Source organism: Corvus moneduloides, chromosome 10, assembly GCF_009650955.1.
Source record: "Corvus moneduloides isolate bCorMon1 chromosome 10, bCorMon1.pri, whole genome shotgun sequence".
Classification (NCBI taxonomy): domain Eukaryota; kingdom Metazoa; phylum Chordata; class Aves; order Passeriformes; family Corvidae; genus Corvus; species Corvus moneduloides.
The window spans coordinates 23,922,261-23,940,292 of record NC_045485.1 but is presented as its reverse complement, the minus strand read 5'-3'; the positions used below and the strand labels follow the sequence as shown (position 1 = coordinate 23,940,292).

Below are 18,032 nucleotides of genomic sequence, written 5' to 3'. Positions count from 1 at the left end.
GGGTAAGAAAAAAATGGAAAGTCACTTAAAGTCTTTTGGGGGTTGGGAAGCAGGAGCCGGAGTTCTGCTCCCCTGTCTGTCTGGGGGAATCACAGCACTTTGCCCAGTTCAGGGATTTTGGATTCCATTGGTGCCAAAGGAAGCTCTGTGGAGAGTCCCTCCTGGCAGATCGTAGCCCCTCCCTTTCAACTCAATCGTTCTGAGACGGCACAAAGGCAATGGCTCAGAAGCAAATGGAAAATCTTCGCAGTAGCTAACACCATTTGAAAACCACTTTTCCACCTCCCCTATCTGTAACACAAGAAAACTGATAACATTCTGCGCATACTGGCTGATAGTTCAAATACATTAGAAGCAACCTAGTTATGATTTATGAGCCGGAAGAGCTGTTAGAATAATTTATAAATGTGAAAGAATACAAAAAAAAAAAAAAAAAAAAAGGCGCTGTTCTCCACCAAACAGACATTTAGATTACTTAATCTAAAATCAAAGTAACGCAGAACTAGAACAAAAGGTAAAGGCACATCGCCCGGCTCCATTAACTGCCGTGGGCTGGGTTAGAACTGGAGGGTTCTTGCATCTTTGCAGAGGTGATTAATGCCCTGTGAGACCTGAGCACTCACTGTGCAGATGCACAGCCAAGGAACAAACTAACCTGGCCTCTGCTTTCTTTTGAGTTTTGTGTCAGGAGCTCTGCACCCACAGGAGCTCAAATTCACACACTGTTGTCGTGCTCTAATAGAGCCTAATTTTATCTCTTGTTCCCATCTGGGTGTATATCCTATTTAGCAGTTTAAAGAATGATCTGTAAATAATACACATGCACGGACTTCACTGAGATGGATGACAACAATAATTAAAATGGTCTTTGCAGTGGGAGACACTACCAGCACCAGTAGTTAAAGCCGAAGTTCAAGAGTAACCAACACATTACAGCCTGAAAGTTCTATTCTTTCTGGCAGTAATACATTTGAAGATTAAATTAGATAAAATGTTGTTACAACAAACAGACTTCTGTTAGCATTCAGGGTTATGCTCCCAGTCAATGTTTATTATGCTTTTGGTCCTATATGTTCTAAAGGTCTCAATTTCCTACTTCCATAATTTTTTGATCAGTTTTGTTTAAACTGGGAGCCTTTTACTTTTCGCTTTAAAAATTACTGCTTCTTCTTAAAACTTCTAACAGGTTATGGTATCTGGAATGAGTACTAAGGAAAAGGAAACAAGCTAAAATAAATTACTATCTAATCTAACCCATCTGACTACTTCTAAGGTACCTATTATTGTGGTATCAAAGTACTGGATCTCTGATAGCATGTGATCTTTGATCTTAAATTGGACCTCCAATAACATTTTTAATTAAACATCTTATTTGATGCCTGCTGGAGCTAAAATGCAAATAGTGTCACATAAAGAATGAAAGTTAAGAGAGCAGGGAACAGAAAACGATGGCTGCTTATAGTGTTGTTACTGTGCCAAAGCAAAGGACCCCATCCTCCAGACCCTGTGGAATTAAAACAATCACCCTCAAGGCTCAAAGACTGAGTAGAAACTACCTAGAAATGAAAAATGTTTTCAATTTATTAAAATTAATAGTGAATAAAACAGTTTGTCAGAAGCAAATTTGAGGTACACACAAGAATAATTTAGAAAAATTGTAAAATTTTTTGGCTTCCTTTGCCCTTCAGCACCCAGCAAATATTCCATTCTGTTGCAATCCTTCACTAGGAATTTTGTGGGACTTCCACACTGGCTGAGACAAACCATGTTTGTCCTCTTTGAAAGGTGTTTCCAAATCACTTTGTGCACAGAAATCACTGGTATTAAAGCACGAATTCACTGCCAGACTTTATTCAACTACACTCAGAGATGATTTGGAAGTGATTTCTAAGAGACATGAAGAAGGAAAGCATCCTCAGAGCACTGCTCTGTCAGTCTGTGGAGGCTTTCATGAGGGCACACATCAACCCACACCTTCTATCGCTGCAGGGCACACACAGACAGAGCCTGCAGCTGACAGCAGCCCAGGGTGTTCAGTTCCTCCCACAGCAGATCAGAATTACTCCCTCGTATGTTATGTGCTACTACTTCTGCTTGGGACGTAAGTACAGATAGCACTGCTCAGAACTTTCTGCTAGATATGGAATCCCCAAAGAATTCCATGGCACTTAAACCCAGTGTATATTAAAAGCCCATCAAGTGCAGTGTCACAATACTTTGATTACAGAGTAATTCTTTTTTTAAATGTCTTTGTAAGTTTTTCTAAAATATTCCCATTTCTTTCTTTCATTCTGCACTCATCACCATAATAAGAGCACACTAAACAGCTCTTAGAACATTTTTTTTCCTGAGAGGAGGATGAGTATATGTGAAGTGATTTATAAGATTTAAACTTCTCACTTTGATACAGCTATGCGTGAAGATATGACTACTCTGAGAGCCCTGAAGCCTGGAGGAGCAGCCTCTTGGCATCTGCTGCCTGGAAGAAGGCAGAGTATAAGCACTGGTTGTCCACACTTATCTGAGGTCAAAATTCAGCTCTTTTCTTTTAACTGTCACACAGATAACGACAAAAAAAATTACAGCCACGACCACAGCAAGCAGTAAATAACAATAGATATCAGATACCAGAAAGAACAGTGATGGAATTTACATTTATTTTACAATGCAGGTAGCATTCCTTACTGCAGGAACCGAAAAAGCCCATGAAGGTGAAGAGCCAATTTGTGATTTCCTTCAGACGAAGCATCAGGGCTGGTGTTGATGACGGGATCAGTTCCAGCAGAGCCATGCCACTGCCTGCCAGTCCCCCGAGATCCCAGCAGACCCTCTCTGATCACACAGCAATGCCCCACCCACATCTCGTTTGAGCAGGAGCAGCCAGTTCTGCACAGGAGAATCTGCCTGAAGAACAGGTGACAAAACCCTACAGAAGAGGCAGGAGAGCAAAGATTGCATTTTTCTCCTTCTTCACTTTTCATAAGGTAACTGTGGTTTAGTCTTTTGGCTTTCATTTTCCAGGGAAGTCCTTAAGCTTAGTTCACAGCAGTCTTTATGGCTGAGAGCTCATTCATCAAGAGCAAAATCTCAGATGACGTTCATGACGGAGTGGTGAGGTACAAAGTTGAAAGAGAAGGAAAATATTTTTTCCCATCCCAGAAATCCTTTCAGTATTTGAGAAGCACTTTCAATGACAACAAGATTACCTCAGAAGTGGGATTTGCTTGTTGTTGGGGGGTTTTGTTTGTTTTTACAGAAGCCTAGGAAAACAAAGCACCCTAACATCCTCATGACCAAGAATTTGGACTCTCTTGGAATGTGAAGACTTTGGGGGTTAAATCCTTCTTCTCAGAGAGTCAGATCAGGGTTAGAGCACACCCCCCTCTAGATCCTAGCCTGAAAACAAAGTTTTATTACAGAAGTTTCACTGAAACTGGCATGTTCCCACAAAATGTTTCAATGGCGAGAAATAAAGAGTTCCCAAGTGCAAAACACTGCCAAAAAATTCCCAATCATTTCCAGCCAGTGAGCAAGGAAATGTGTTGTTTTGCCATCAGTGGAGAAGGAAGCCCCTGTCCCAGTGGTGCTGTAAGGTCACGCTTCATCTTGTCCCCAGCAATTTGTGTGGGCACCCACAATTGCAGGTACCTGGAATAATGTAGGGCCATTTTCTAATGCATTTCAGCAGTTTGTATTGCAAATGCCTGTATAAAAACAATAAACATGGTTAAAGAAGACAGGTAGAAAGGTACAGCGACCTCTTTTCTATCCTTTTACAGCAATCTCTCTTCCCTGCATATACACTTACACACCCCTTCATGATGTATGAAGAGACCTTGGAAATAAATCTTCCAAAAATATTTACTCTTCAAACCTATATGCTTTCAAAAGAGAGGTGGGATACAGGTTTCACCTCTGGCACTTAGCACTTGCCTCTTGCCCACATATGGGGAAAGGCTGGGAAAGAGAAGCCCTTACACTGCCTGAAACTGAGTGCAAGGTGATACCTCCCTGATTTGTCAGAACTCAAACTCTTTCTGGAGAACAAACTGATCAACCCATGCTAACTCCATCTTTTCCCAAATTTCCTTTGCTATCCCCAAACAGGCAACACAACACCTGCTGTTACCCAAACAAAGCAAGTGCTACCAGAGAGGAAAGACACTTTATGTCACAAGCAAAGAACTCCTCCGCTGGCTGCTCTCAAACAAAATCCAGCTGAGAAAAAGAAATCCTGCTTTCTCACTGAAGAAGTCCTCATGTGCTCAAAACAACCCTGAAAGAACTCACATGCTTCATAACATTTTTAATTAATACTATCTAGACACACAGCAGTCTGAGAAGCTGTAGTGTTATATATATAACCTCCTTACGTTTCACTGTTTACATTGTGTTATTCTCTGGCTATTTCCCGACTTTATTCACTCACCCTAGAGATCAATTTAGGCACCAAAATAAAATATGATCTTATCTTTGCACTGCACAGAAAAGCGAAACAAAATTTCTCACGGGAGACAGGGGTTAAGGCACTGGACTGGGTGTCAGAGAAGTGGTGTTCTATTCTTGGCTCTACCACTCACTTGCTGTGGGAGCTTGTAGAGCAAGATACAGAGCAGGAATGGAGACTCCAGCCAAGAAATTTCTCCTCTGTAACTTTTCCTCTTTCATTATGCATGAGAGTGAGTTTTGCCAGTGTTCAAGCATACATCTGAAAGCTGGGGAAACACGATTCTAGCAAAATACAGAACCAGCAGAGAAAGAAAGTGAGTGGAAAACATCAATTACAAAGTTTTCTTGGGCACCTCTGAAGAACTGAAACAGAATCTCTACTGACGCAGCAAAGATAGAGAAGAAATTCAGCCCCAGTTTCAGCAGGCAGTGCTCCAAGGACTGCACTGGACCTGCACGTGGGCTGACTTTGGTCTGTTGTACTGCTACTCCTTGATCTATTTGCTGCTTCAGACAAGTTTTCTGAGACAGTGAACAACAAAGAATCAGGCTGGGGTGGGAGAGGGTTTGCTTTGGGATGTTTTTTTACAAAAATAGGAATCTACACTTTGCTGTTGAAATAAGCAATCTGACTTTTAAAAAGTAAAAATAGACTTTATTGAGACAATTTTTGTTCTAAAGCCACAGCCAGGACTATATCCAGACCTGGAGTAACTAACTAACTGCCTAAATTAAGAATGACAAACTCCCAGTTAACTCCTGCTGGAAGCAGTATTTCCTTCCATAGGAACAGGGCGGGCTGTACTTCTTGCTTTAGGGAATAGCTGTGGTCTGATACACAAAATTGAAACCTTTCTAATCATGTTGGGAGAACTGAAGAAACAGTTAACATGTAGGTCCTCACTTGACATGGCTGCATCCTGTTCTACCCTGCCAGCTGATGAGTGAAGGGAGAGATTTTTCAACTACTGTGTTCTGTGTGTAAAATGTATCACGAAGCTGATTTATCCCGGACATATACCACCTACCCAGAGAATCTGCACCACATTCTGCTTTGAGCCATGTTCAAGATGTTCACTGCACACTCAACTCATTTGCTGACAGTTTTACAGCTGGGTCTCAGACCCTTTAGGCTCACAGAAACAGAAAACTAATCCAGTCATAGAATATTCTTCAATATTAACCTTTTTCTTAAACTTCGTATAAGATATATGGTAATAGTATATACCTTGGTTTAACATTTTAAGAGTCATATGAAATCAAAGGCTGACCAATAACCTCACAAACGCAGCTGCTGTGTAGTGTCAGTTCTCAAACACAGGTGACCCTGGTTCTACTGTATAATAAAATATAATGTCTTGGCCAACAAGAAGAAAATTTCTTATTCAGCCAATCCTTCAAAATGCCAGGTTCTCAGAAACTTTTGGTCTGAGAGTCAGGCACACCTGGACTCCTTTAAGGAGTCCACATATAGAATATATCCACTCATAAGTGATTTATTAAAAATGTTAGCAGGGAATATTGGTCTCCTTACATACAAAGTGTTTCTTCCCTCTTCTTTGTTTGATGTCAAGCCTCTAATATTTCTGATTTTTCAGGGCATGTAACAAACTGTCCCAGGCAGTTCCTCAGGAAGGTGAACTAGCTCCTTGATACATGAGAAAAATCCTTCCAATTTCCCACTTTTTAAAATTTTCTATATTTTAATTGCTGAAATATTAGGTAACCACAGCCTTTAATCTTTAATCTAAGTGCAAGCCACACTTGATATATAACAATTATTTCTTAATAAAATGTAATTATAAAAAATTCAAGACAGTCTCAGGGAATGTGCAACTGAAACTGTTAATACACCTGGGGGATTATTTCCACACTTACGTATATGAGGCACTATATAAAACATAGGATTTCTTGGGACATTATCAACAAAGGAGAACATTTTTTTTTAAACCTGCTTCTTACTGATTGCATTATCGAGTTCAATTTTATTAGCTTGAATCTTCTGGGAAGGATATGATTTTAATAATGTACAAAAGGTTTGCCTGGTAGTTGGCTGTTGGCTTTTACTGGGTACTTAATGTAATCTGTAATTACTGTAGCAGCTCCTGTGTTGGCCAGTGTGTTAAGGTCACTGGAAAGCTCTGCTGGGTTGCACTTGGTGTACAAGAACATCCCCCTGCTGATTGATGACTGCACCCTATGGAAATGTTTTCATTTTGTCCTTGAAGCATTCCTTGGAGGAACACTGACTGTATATATTCCTCCTTGTCAAGCAGCAACCTGGGGACAGCCCAAGATCTGCCTCTATACCAATGAGCACTCAGTAACATCTCCTTTGGCTTTCACTCTGGTTCCCAAATCTTCAACCAATGATGTACATATCTCTTAAATATTAGAAAGGGCTCATTTAAAAAGCACAATTTGCCTTGCACAAACATGAAGATGGAAAACACTTGAAGCCCTCACTATACTGTTTCTAAAAAGGAAAATAAAGTGTTGCAGGACTTGTCTTAGAGAAAGTAGATTTTCACCTTTTTAAACACTGTTCCTTCTTGCATATTTTTTCTTTAAGGTGAAAAATCCTGATATGTCTGACACAATTGGCCAGAACTTGGAGTTGAGATACACACTTAAAACATGATGTGAACGGGTTTTATTACAACGCTAAACTGAATTTTAAAGTGTAACATTGCCAAGCCAGCGAGTCACCTGTGGCTTCATGTGTCACCTGCTTTGGTGGTACTACCAAGATAAACCTGGAAATAGAAGTAAAATACTGGAAATACTCCAGAACTACTGTATCCCTGAGCTTATTAAGCTTGAACTTTCTACTCACAAGATTTCCATTAAATAGGTTGACCACTAAACCACTGTATTAATCACAGAATCAGCAATTTAACTATTAGTCCACAAGTGTTTATGATCCTCACTGGATGTAAACCAACTTTTCATCCTGGTGGTATAAGTTTGGTAAATTAAAAATGGCATTTCTGAGGAAAAAAATCCTTACAGGAAGTTCTTGTGATTGGAGAAGGAAAAATCAACTTGGTAGAAAAACGGATGATATCAAAAAGTTTATTAGTGGGTAATTTTTTTTCTGTATTACATAACAATTTTTGTACTGCCTAACACTACCTATAGATTCTATACATTTATTTCTGGGAAATTGTTCACATAAAGGTTCCTGTGCTTTCACAAGGAAAATCAGGAGAAAGAGTGTACTGTCATTTTTCTGAATTTACCATTTATTTAGTTTCAAATTCATGGTGGTTGCTCTCTCTGAAGACAAATAGAACATGGACTCATAAGCCATAGGAATAGAAAGCTCTAAAATACTTTATCAATAGTATTTTGGTATTAAAAACACCAATAAAGAATCATTATCTTAATTTCCAATAAAACAAAACAAACAAAGGCTCCCTGAAATGGGTTTTAAAGAATTTTTTCAGTATAGAACGTCATGTTTTAGTGAGTTTGTAACCCGTTTTCTCAGGGAAATCCTTTCATTTCATCTTCACAAAACAACCTGCTGCTCATCTCCAGTTCTAGCCTGTGGTTTTTCTGCATCTCACAGCTCACAGGACAAGGGTTACCTCTCAGGACAAGATCAATTTAAACTGTAGATAAGAGCCAAATGGATTTTTTTCCTTATACCAAATCTACTTAGCTCTTACTGCAAGTTTAAACCTGCTGCAAGATCAACACAGGTGGAAACTAAACATATTGTCCTTCATGTCTAATGAACGAACAGAGAACTTGAAACATCATTCTCTGTAACTGCTAAATCGTTCACATACACACACCAATAGATCTCTGCCTTTGGACAAGTCTTGTGATAGTTCACTGAAAATTAGTTTTGTTTTACTCACCAGCTGAGTTGCATCATTCTTATTATCAGAAGAAAAAAAAAACAACCAACAAACAAACACAACCAACTGGGTGACAAACCAGCCAATATTTCTGTATCCTGCCTGGCTAAGTCTGTGGGTTTATCTTCTTGCTATAAATAAAAACAATTTAAAATCAACATTAATAGAGAAGAAAGCTGCTATTCAAGACATCAGTCAGAACCCCTGTTACCTGTAAGGCCACTACTGTAATCCCTGATAATTTCTTGGGACCAGAATCAAAGGACTACAGCATGCAACTTCAATTAAAAAATCCAGCCAGAATAACTAGAGAAAACATGAAAACAGTGATTTTTCTGGCACTCCGTTTGAAAGGAAGAGTTAAATTAATACATGAAAAGATCCTATCAGCTCTGACTTGTCTGAGTTATTAATTGAACACCTTCTTGGAAACGCATAGATAAAGACGTGTACCTTAGAGAATATGAGATAAGAGTGAAAGGAAAGGGAGAGAAATTAGCAGTTTTGCCAGTTCACTCCCTTAATTGTCAAGCTAAGGCTGTTCAAAGCTGCCTGGAGCAGCGCAATATGAAATGGTAACGAAAGTGTGGGCTGGTGATGCAGAAGATAAAAACTTCAGGATTATCCTTAAACGTACTTATCTTTAGACACAGAAGAGGCTGTAAAGCCAGCTGAACGATATAAAGCTGTTCTAAAACAAGACAAATATCTGCTCCATGTGTTATAAGCAGTTCAAGCTGCTTCCTGTGATGAAAAACATGGGCTGTATGGTAGACATACTACAGCTAAGTACAATAGATCCCATGATACAGTTGTTTAAAGGAATATTAGAGTGATGAAGGAAGCGATGGAATTCTGCTCTTTAGGAGGCTCAGAGGCTGAACCGGAGAGAAAAAAAGTTGAAGCATGCTGATTTGGTAAATGTTGCTGATGCTGGAAGTTTGAGAGCGAGAGGACAGTTTTATGCCCGGGTTCTCCGGAAACAATAGAGCTCGATGGGTCTCTTGCCCCGGGCAGGGGGAGAGCAGGAGAGCGCAGCTCAGCACTTCCATCCTCAGCCTCCAAAGGGCGGCGGGATCCTTCCCACAGTGCTACACAGGACGAATCCAAGCAGCTCAGAAGGGCACATCTGGAGTCAGTAGCAGTCCTGGGACCAAACCCCCCTCATCACTTCGTTTCAGTCCGTTTTCATCCTTTCTGCCTTGTTTTGTCCCCCGTGGAGCGCAGTGAAGCGCCCAACTGTACAATTCAGATAATACCAAATACAGTAATAAGAAACAACCTTATTAAAATACTAATTGCCACACTAAAATGTTTCATATGAAATTATCATAGCTGCCAATATCCCATCATTAATGTACAAAAGTCTGATTATCTTTTCAATAAAAACAGAGAAATTCCAGCCTTTAAACTCGTTATCGTGGCAAACCAGAATGCTATGACAATGCATGAGAACTTCGGTTTGCAGCTGTAAAATTCCCAAAAGTCCTGTGACTTGGTTATAACTTTGTTATAGATGATTACCTTCCTCACTCACACAACTCCCACGTTTGCTTTTGGGGAACAGAGTGTATATTCCACAAAAGCAAGCAGTATATTTATTTAAATAAACGAGAAATATGGAAAGCAATTTATCCTACAACATATTGCTATGTACTGGAAAGCCTGACGTTTGCACATCTAGTTTCAAATCATACAATGCACCCTTAGAGGCAAAAGTAAAATTGAAGATTTGCAAATGCTGATCTCTGACACTATTTTCAATGGAGTCAAATTGTCAAAATGCTTCGCCAAGGTGAATCCTAAACAGGATAGACAGGAAATAAAATTCTTTAATTTTTGCAAAAATATGTTTTAATTATTTTCTCAACCAAATGCAAACTGAAAATTTGTAGTGTTTTGAGAAAACTTGAAAGGGAATAAAAGTCTAGTGTTAACCAACATTTCTTAATCAGTTTATCAGAATATACATTGAAAAATGCATTTTTAAATACCTTTTCACATAGCGATGACAGTTCATTTTAGTACCTTCCTGCGAGGCTTAAATAACATTTTTAAAATTTTTGCTTTGAATTGGATTCCATAAGAAGAATTTATTTAAATTGCAAACGTTTCCATTTAATGGCAGTTTGTCTGTACTTTAAAAAAAAAAACAAACAAACAAAAAAAAAAAAACCCAAAACAACCAACTATTTGCACATAGTTTCACTTAAATTCCCCTCTTTGCACATTAAACTGTGTAACGCACCGAGTTCCACTCCGGTGTTTTACAAATGAATGGCTGTTGCCATCTACCGTTGGAAAAATAGGATCAACAGCAAGAGATAACAGCACAGATAAGACGTGCGAAACAAAGGCTTCAGCAGCCACAGAGGATAAGCTCTCCCTAGTGAAATCTTTGAAATACAAAATTCAAGTGACCAAAGAGAGGTAGAAAAAAGTCCCTTCCACTCATAAGCCACCGTGACTCTTAGGTCTGATCCAGCTGGGAAGTAAACACGAATCCAAACATGGACAACTTCTTTATGTACGGATCTGAGGGTTCGGAAGGCTTCACCCAGAACTGCAGCTAGAGTACACACAAATTTTAAAAAATTAACTAATAAAGCATTATTTTAAAATTAGGCCCAAGTTCCAATCGTGCCTCTGCAGCCTGAAAAGTGTAAATACGGGAGGTAGAAGCCGTGCCCCGGCTGTCAGAGCACAGCCAGGCAATGCAGAGCCTTGGCTTGAAAATGGACCTGACCTAACCCATGGAGCAGAGCAGAGTCACCAAGCACAGCACCAGGACCCAGAGCAGTTCTCCCAGGCTCTCGTGCCAGAGGTTTAGCACTGCCTGGGGTTGGTTTTTCCAAACTTCTGTTGGATAAAACAACTTCCCAGCTGAGCTGAATGCAGAGAACTGGGCAAAGAAAGGCAAAGAAAATTATTATATTCTTACACCATCTTTAGTCCGCGGTTTTTAGCATTTACAAAGACTTCTTCACCATTAAATTACTTACGTAAAAATGATTGAGACTTATGCTTCTTCCGTTCTCTTTCCTGATAAATATCCTTAGATACCACATCCAACCACATTTTGAAGGTACCCCTTGTCTAGGCAATCTACAAACAGAATTAGGGTAGGGTTCTATTAATGTTTGCCAGACCTGTCGGAGGTTAAACAGCCTTTGAATTAAACCATTCTTTACTCTTTGATAATTATTAGTTTTCCTTAAGACACTTTTTGTTGCCTCATAAGCAAGGTCAACTTGAACTGTTTTCTTAGACTCAATATCTCAGTACAACGTTAACTCTGCTCGTGCTGTTCTTACAAACTCTGCGTGTGCTGTCACCTCTGCCAACACCTTTGGGAAGTGTTTAGCAGAACTCTCAGTAACTGAAAAAACTCCAGCTTTTCTCTTGGTCATTTCAAGGGCATTGCTAAGTGGACTTTAAATTTGCACACAAAGTCACAACAACATGTGAATTTATACTTGTCCATCTTTGCATATAAACCTCTTGCACTGGTTTAAATCTTCCTTGGTTTGTTTGTTGTGCCCTGACACATCGCATCCAACCCAAACAACCATGATTAGCTTTCTCGCGTTAGTTTGAAAACAAAACCTAAACTGGGAACAGATTAATGAAAGCAGTGTAAGATAAAATCCTGCTGCTTTCATGTACAGGGAGTGAAAAAGGGCAACGACATTGAGAGGTGACTGAAAGCAGAGGCCTAGGTAGAGCCAGGAGTGGAGAACAGCTCAGGACCGTGCCTGCCGCACAGCACCACAGCTGGAATCAACCCGGCTGAGACCTCATCCTGAGAAATGTGCGCTTGGAAATGTGGTAATGGGGGAGGTGTGCTCGTTCCCTCAGGGGCCCCAGGTCTGTCGGCTCCCAAAACACCCTCAGAGCTGTTTGCACAAGCACTGTAATGTTACCCCTCCTGCTATCCCGCCAGTTCTACGGCATCTCCTAAGGGATTTCATCCGTGGCCTGCTGATTTTTTTTCCTAGGTTCTCCACAGAAGAGGATCAATTTTCCCACAGGGACAGAAAGCTCTGGGGTGTTCATAAACAGCACACGAGAAGATGACCGTGCAAAAGGAAGGCAACCCCAGGCACAAAGGGGTGCAGTGAGGCCACTTCATCCTGCTGGGAGGGCAGACTGGTCTGGGTCACCTTTGGCCAGAGCACTGTCCCCGTACCCAGCCTGATACAGAAGATGTCGTGTGACTGACCTCAAACAGCCACAATGCTCACCTTAAACAGAGCTGAACCAGCCATCCTTCAAAGCTCAGCCTAAACATCTGCTACAGAAGCTCCTGAGCACTCGGTGCTAGCTCCTGAGCATCTGGCACTCCACAAGTCACCCAGGATGTGCAACCCTAAATCCCAAGCTAAAAGAACGCCAGCCCGGAGTGTGAACCTCAGTAACACCCTTTCATAACTACTGAGCACAAGTGCTCCTCTTCTCCCAAACATAATCATAAACAGGATTTTTAAAAGATTTTTAAATCAAACAAATCTGGAGACATTAAGATGGGCACTTAGGTCCTGAGGGGAGAAAATTGACTTCATGCCGAATGATACAAGATGGAGCTGCTGACTGGGGCAGGTAACTACCGCTGGATGCCGGGTGACTTTATTTTCCTATCTTCTCCTAGGAGAGACATTGAATACAATTCCCTTGATACACTTGCAAATGGTTTTAAACACTTCAGGGGTGAAGTAGCTGAGAGCTTCTGTTTGCATTCCTAAAAAGCCACATTAGCACGTTTTTTGGCCTGTTTCACTGGGGCAGGTAGGGCAGCTTGCAGGCTATTCGGAAACAGTAGCAAGCTGTACCTACAGCTCCGTTTGTTGTCCTCTCTGCAACAACGCCACGTTGCACAGTTTTCCTTGCTTCCATAAATAAATAGAAACAAAAGTAGACCACGTTCTGAGCATTTTCTCTCTGACACGGGGATCTGCGGAGTACATACTTTTTTATGACCACAGAAACGTGGCAGTTTAAGCTTATCACTTCTTTCAGAAGGGACAGCTTAAAAACATCATTTAAAATGCCACCAAACCTGGTATATTTGGAAGACTTTTTTTCAGAGAGACAATTGTAAGTCGAGTTTCGTTCAAAGAAACAATGTCCTAAGCACATGAAATATCTTGGCTCTGCACGTTTAGTTGAGAGTTTGAAATGAAGTATTTGATGCTAAAGTGAAAGCTGTTGCTTGGAAACAAGATAAAACAGTGAAAACACAATTGTTTGAACCAAGAAAGAACATTACTATCAGCAGAGCCAGCACTAGTTTTAGCTGGATCAGATTTATTGAGCAAGTTCAGATTCCAGTACCACAAAGGCCCTACATATCTTCGTGTGTGCGGTCAGCCTCTCCTGTTTCTGTTTATTCTGGCTGCAGAAGGTTTCTTTCAAACAGAATCAAAAAATTATGTACCCAAGTTCACTCCCATCCTCTGTGCAAAGGAAAAAATAGAAGGCCACAAGATGGCACTGGTCAAACGCTCAGGATATTAAAGTTGGTAAATGAGCACTGATGATGCCCAAGCGCAGTTTGTAGGGCTGTGTCTGTGTTCCACACGTGCACCCGCAGGTCTGGTGAACCTTCTGTAAATGGTTGATGCCAGATACAGAAATATCAAAGAGGATTGGCAATGGTCAGAACTGACAGCAGAGGTAATCAAACAGCCAGTTCCTGTGATGGTGATGGCACAGGATGGGCCCTGGGCACTCCTCCCTCAGGCAGGCAGGGCTGGGGCTCAGCACATCACTGCAGGTTTGGTGCTGTACCCCTGGCACAAAATAGGCAGGTTTGGTGCTGTGCCCTGGCACGCATTGGAGAGTTTCTCTTTATGGCAGTGCCAAAGCCTGAGCACAGGGAGAGGAATTGCTAAGGGAAGACAAGCTACAACACCTTCCCCTCACAACCTTTGCTCCACACTGCAGCGAAGTATCTGTCCCCAGCTTGCCGTGCTCCATCTCTCACGTTTTCACAAATTCAGCTCTTTGCCGCCAAAATCGATGAGTGAAACTCAACATTTCTTGAACTTGATGAATAAAATTCAGCATTTGTCAGCTTCCATCACCGCAGGGCTCTCCTAGATAAGATCTCGGCGGCGGCGAGCGCATCCGTCCCACCGCCCGCACTCCGAGGGGAGCACACGACAAATCTCGGCGGGGACCGACGCTTCGGGAGCTCCGTTCGGGGTCCCCGGCCGGCCCAGCAGAGCCGGGAGCCGCCTGGACACCCCGACCCCGAGAGGCCGGGTCCTCCCGGCGGGGATGGGGGTTTGGGGGGTGTCGGGGCGGCGCCGGCCGCGCACCCCACGTCTGAGGGAGCCGCGGCTGCTCAGCGCCCGGCGGCGCCGCGCCCGTTTTGTTCTGTTGGGGTCCCCCGGCTGCCCAAGGTGGGCGGGCCGGCCCTCCGGTCCCAGCCGCCGCCGAGGCTGACAGAGACGAGCTCTTCGCGGCGGTAGTGGCGCTGAGCCTGCCGACCGCGGCCTCCACGAGGGGCGACGGCGAGAGCATCCCCGGTTGCGGAGGAGAGATAGGGACCCCAGAGTGGGCCGGGGTGTAGATCCCCCTCGCTGGCTTTTTTTGAGGCCGTACCTCTTTCCCCCCACCCCCCCTTTGCTTAGGCCGCTCCCTTTGCCCGCTGAAAGTCAGCGAGTAAAACAGCGGGCGGGCGTGAGGGGCGCAGCCGCCATTAGGGTTAGTTGGCCGCAGGACCTGCCCACCCCGGCACGGGGCGCGGGCGCGCCGTGCCTTGCGTATTATAACCCGTGGCCACGCCCCCCGCGTCCCCATTGGTCAGAGGGGCGACCCCCTCCGCTTCTATTGGCTGCGGCGGGGTGAGGGGGCGGGGCGCGGCAGGTGGCGGGAGTTTGGAACGCTCCGCGTGCTCTCGGGAGCGCGCCTGGAAGGGAGCGCGCCTTCCGTGCCCCGCGGCCGCGGTCCGGGAGATGCGGCCTGGGTCTAGGACGGGGATCGGCGACCCGGAGCCCGGCCTGGGGCTTGCAGAGGGATTTGGGGGCTGGTGCCTGGGGTTTGGAAATCAGTGCCTACGGTTTGGGGGCGGGTACCGGGATTTGGGGGCGTGTACCGGGATTTGGGGACGGGTATCGGGATTTGGGGGCTGGTGCCCGGGATTTGGGGGCTGGTATCTGGCATTTGAGGGCTGGTGCCTGGGATTTGGGAGCTGGTAGCAGGATTTGGGAGCTGGTGCCTGGGGTTTAGGGCCGTGACCCGGTGTTTGTGAGCTGGATTGAGGGAGCCTGAGCCTGCGTTCAGGTCCATCCCGTCCCAGGTGAGGATCCCTGGATGAGGAACCAGGCCATCCCTCTCCCACCGTTCCCCCAAAGCAGGGCTGTGCCAACCCCAGCAGCCCCCTCCTCCCCCTCCCATGCTGTGTTGGATGATGGTTTTTATTCGTCTCTGCTGTGACCTCTCTTTGTGCAAGGCGGATGCTCCCTGCGGTGCTCCCTGGAGCATTCACCTCGGACCCCTCTGCTGCCTCATGTTCCCCAGAGAGGCTTTTGTGCTTTTCAACGCTGAGATTTCCATGGAAAAGCAAGGCGTTCTGCAAGTGCAAAGGAGTGTGAAACAATAGTGTAGAGCTCTTGGTCTTCCCAACTTTAGTCGTACGTATGCTGTGCAGGGTTGTTCTGGTAAAGAGCCTCTCAAAAAAAGTATTTTATACCTATTCAGAAAGATGTACTCACAGACTAAGAAGGAATAAATTGTATGAGATGTCATGATTTTTACTGGTGTGCTACAGACACAGACTTCTCCCTGATTGCTCCCAGGTAGCTGCAATCTTGGGTTCTTTTCCATGAAGTGTCAAGGAAAATCTGTTGTAAGAACATGTGTTTTAGAAACATTTTCTGTGCACTGTGTTAGGCTCAGCCTCCCTGTGCTCTGTCACAGTAATCTATATGGGCTGGAAGGCACCCAGGGAAGCAAGGAGCCTTCTGTCCAAACTGAAATCTTATTAGCAGAAGCTTTGACTTTCGCCTCAACACCCGGAACCATGTATTGAGCTTAATTCCAGGGAAGAGGCCACCAGAAAACACAAGAAAGGAATGGAGTGGAAGCCCTTATGCCAACATGGTGATGATTTATTCATGACAGATTTGAGGCAGGACTTGCCACTCCCTGCTAACTGTGCCAAGATCAGGAGGGTGGAAGAGGCTTTTAAGACAATTAAACCCCTGATTCTGAACTATAATGTCATGGAATGTGGAAAGTTTTTCCACATCACTGGGATTTTTAGCCATCCCTTCCCAATGCCTGAGGCACACATAACATTGTATTTCTTTAATGCCTTGTACAAGCAGCTTCTCAGCTCCTGTGACTTGTGAAGTGCCACTTTCAGAATCCATGTTACATGAGTTGTAAGCTCTCAGCTGTCCAGGTCAAACTGGAAAATACCAGGGAGAAAGCAGCAGCCTTTAGAGATTGCTGTCACTGATTGTCACTGTGGGTGACACCGTGATTGGAGTCTGTCACACAGCCTGTGCTGAGACTGGAGCCAGAGTGAGAGCACAGCCTGGACTGACACACAGAGCTGGCACAGCAGCCTGCTCAAGGGAGACCCCTGCCATTTCTTCCCACAGCCTCCCATCTCCCCAGGACATGACAATCCCATGCTTTTATTGCTAAGTACAGGAATCAAACAAAATACAGTGGTATTGGATAAGCACTTTGCTACGTCTCTGTGGCAACACCAGCATCTCTGGCATCTCACCAGCATCTTTGGTCAAGATATTTTGGGGATGTCCCAGGTAAAGGACATTGGGAATGTGTACACTTCAATTATGTGTTTTGTTTTGAAAAAAATTCTGGGAATGCATTTGACCTGTCACAATCGAGGCAACTTCAGCATCTTGGAAAATGTTATAGGTTGTATCTTTCCACTGGTTGGAGTTTGGCTCATGTTTCCCTTTGCAAAGAGTGGCAAAACCACATTCCCTTCTGTGGCTCCTGCCAAGATATGTTATTTTAGTTCCTAGTGCGCTAGAAAATCCAGGAGGATTAGTCACTTCCCCATTCTCCAACTCCGGCTGTAGCGAGAGGCCTGCGGAGCAGACGCTGACGGGTGTCACACGCTCCGTGTCCAGCTCCCAGCTCTCCTGTGCGCTGCTTCATCCCTGCCCTGCCCTGCCAGCAGTGCCAAACATTCCCTTTCTCCTTGAAGTTTCTCGTTCCCACGGACGCTGTCATTCCTGGTGTGCGTGGGGAGCGCATGGCCCCCCTGGAGAGACCCGCACTCGGGGGTGACCTGCCGGCGCTGCAAGGGGACAGGAGGCAGGGGGAGGATGCGGGCTCCGGGGGCGTTCGGCGGTGTCCGTGGGGTGCAGATCCCGCCCGAGCGCGGGGTCCGGGCGCTGTGCGGGGCAGGAGGGGACGCGGAGGTCGCGGAAGGGACAGCGGGGACAGGCAGGGTGGAACAGCGGGGACAGATGGGGTGGGAGGGCATTAGGGAAGTAGCTGGAGCTGGCCGCAGCGGTGTTTCCGTAGTGTAGTGGTTATCACATTCGCCTAACACGCGAAAGGTCCCCGGTTCGAAACCGGGCGGAAACACGACGCCGGCCGGCTTTTTATTTCGCTTTCTGCCGGGCCGCGGCACGATTCTCAGCTTTTCAACCCCCTTGCCCGAGTTATTTTAATTAAAGCCGCGGCGCGGCCCGGCAGGAACATTAAACCCGTTTTATTCCC

The 18,032-nt window shown here is 44.3% G+C and overlaps 1 non-coding gene across 1 annotated transcript; it reads left to right on the top strand.

Annotated features, from left to right (window-relative positions):
* Nucleotides 1-17,824: 17,824 nt before the first annotated feature.
* TRNAV-AAC lies at nucleotides 17,825-17,897 on the top strand. The gene has a single exon. It is a non-coding gene; the product is annotated as a tRNA-Val (tRNA).
* Nucleotides 17,898-18,032: the final 135 nt, after the last annotated feature.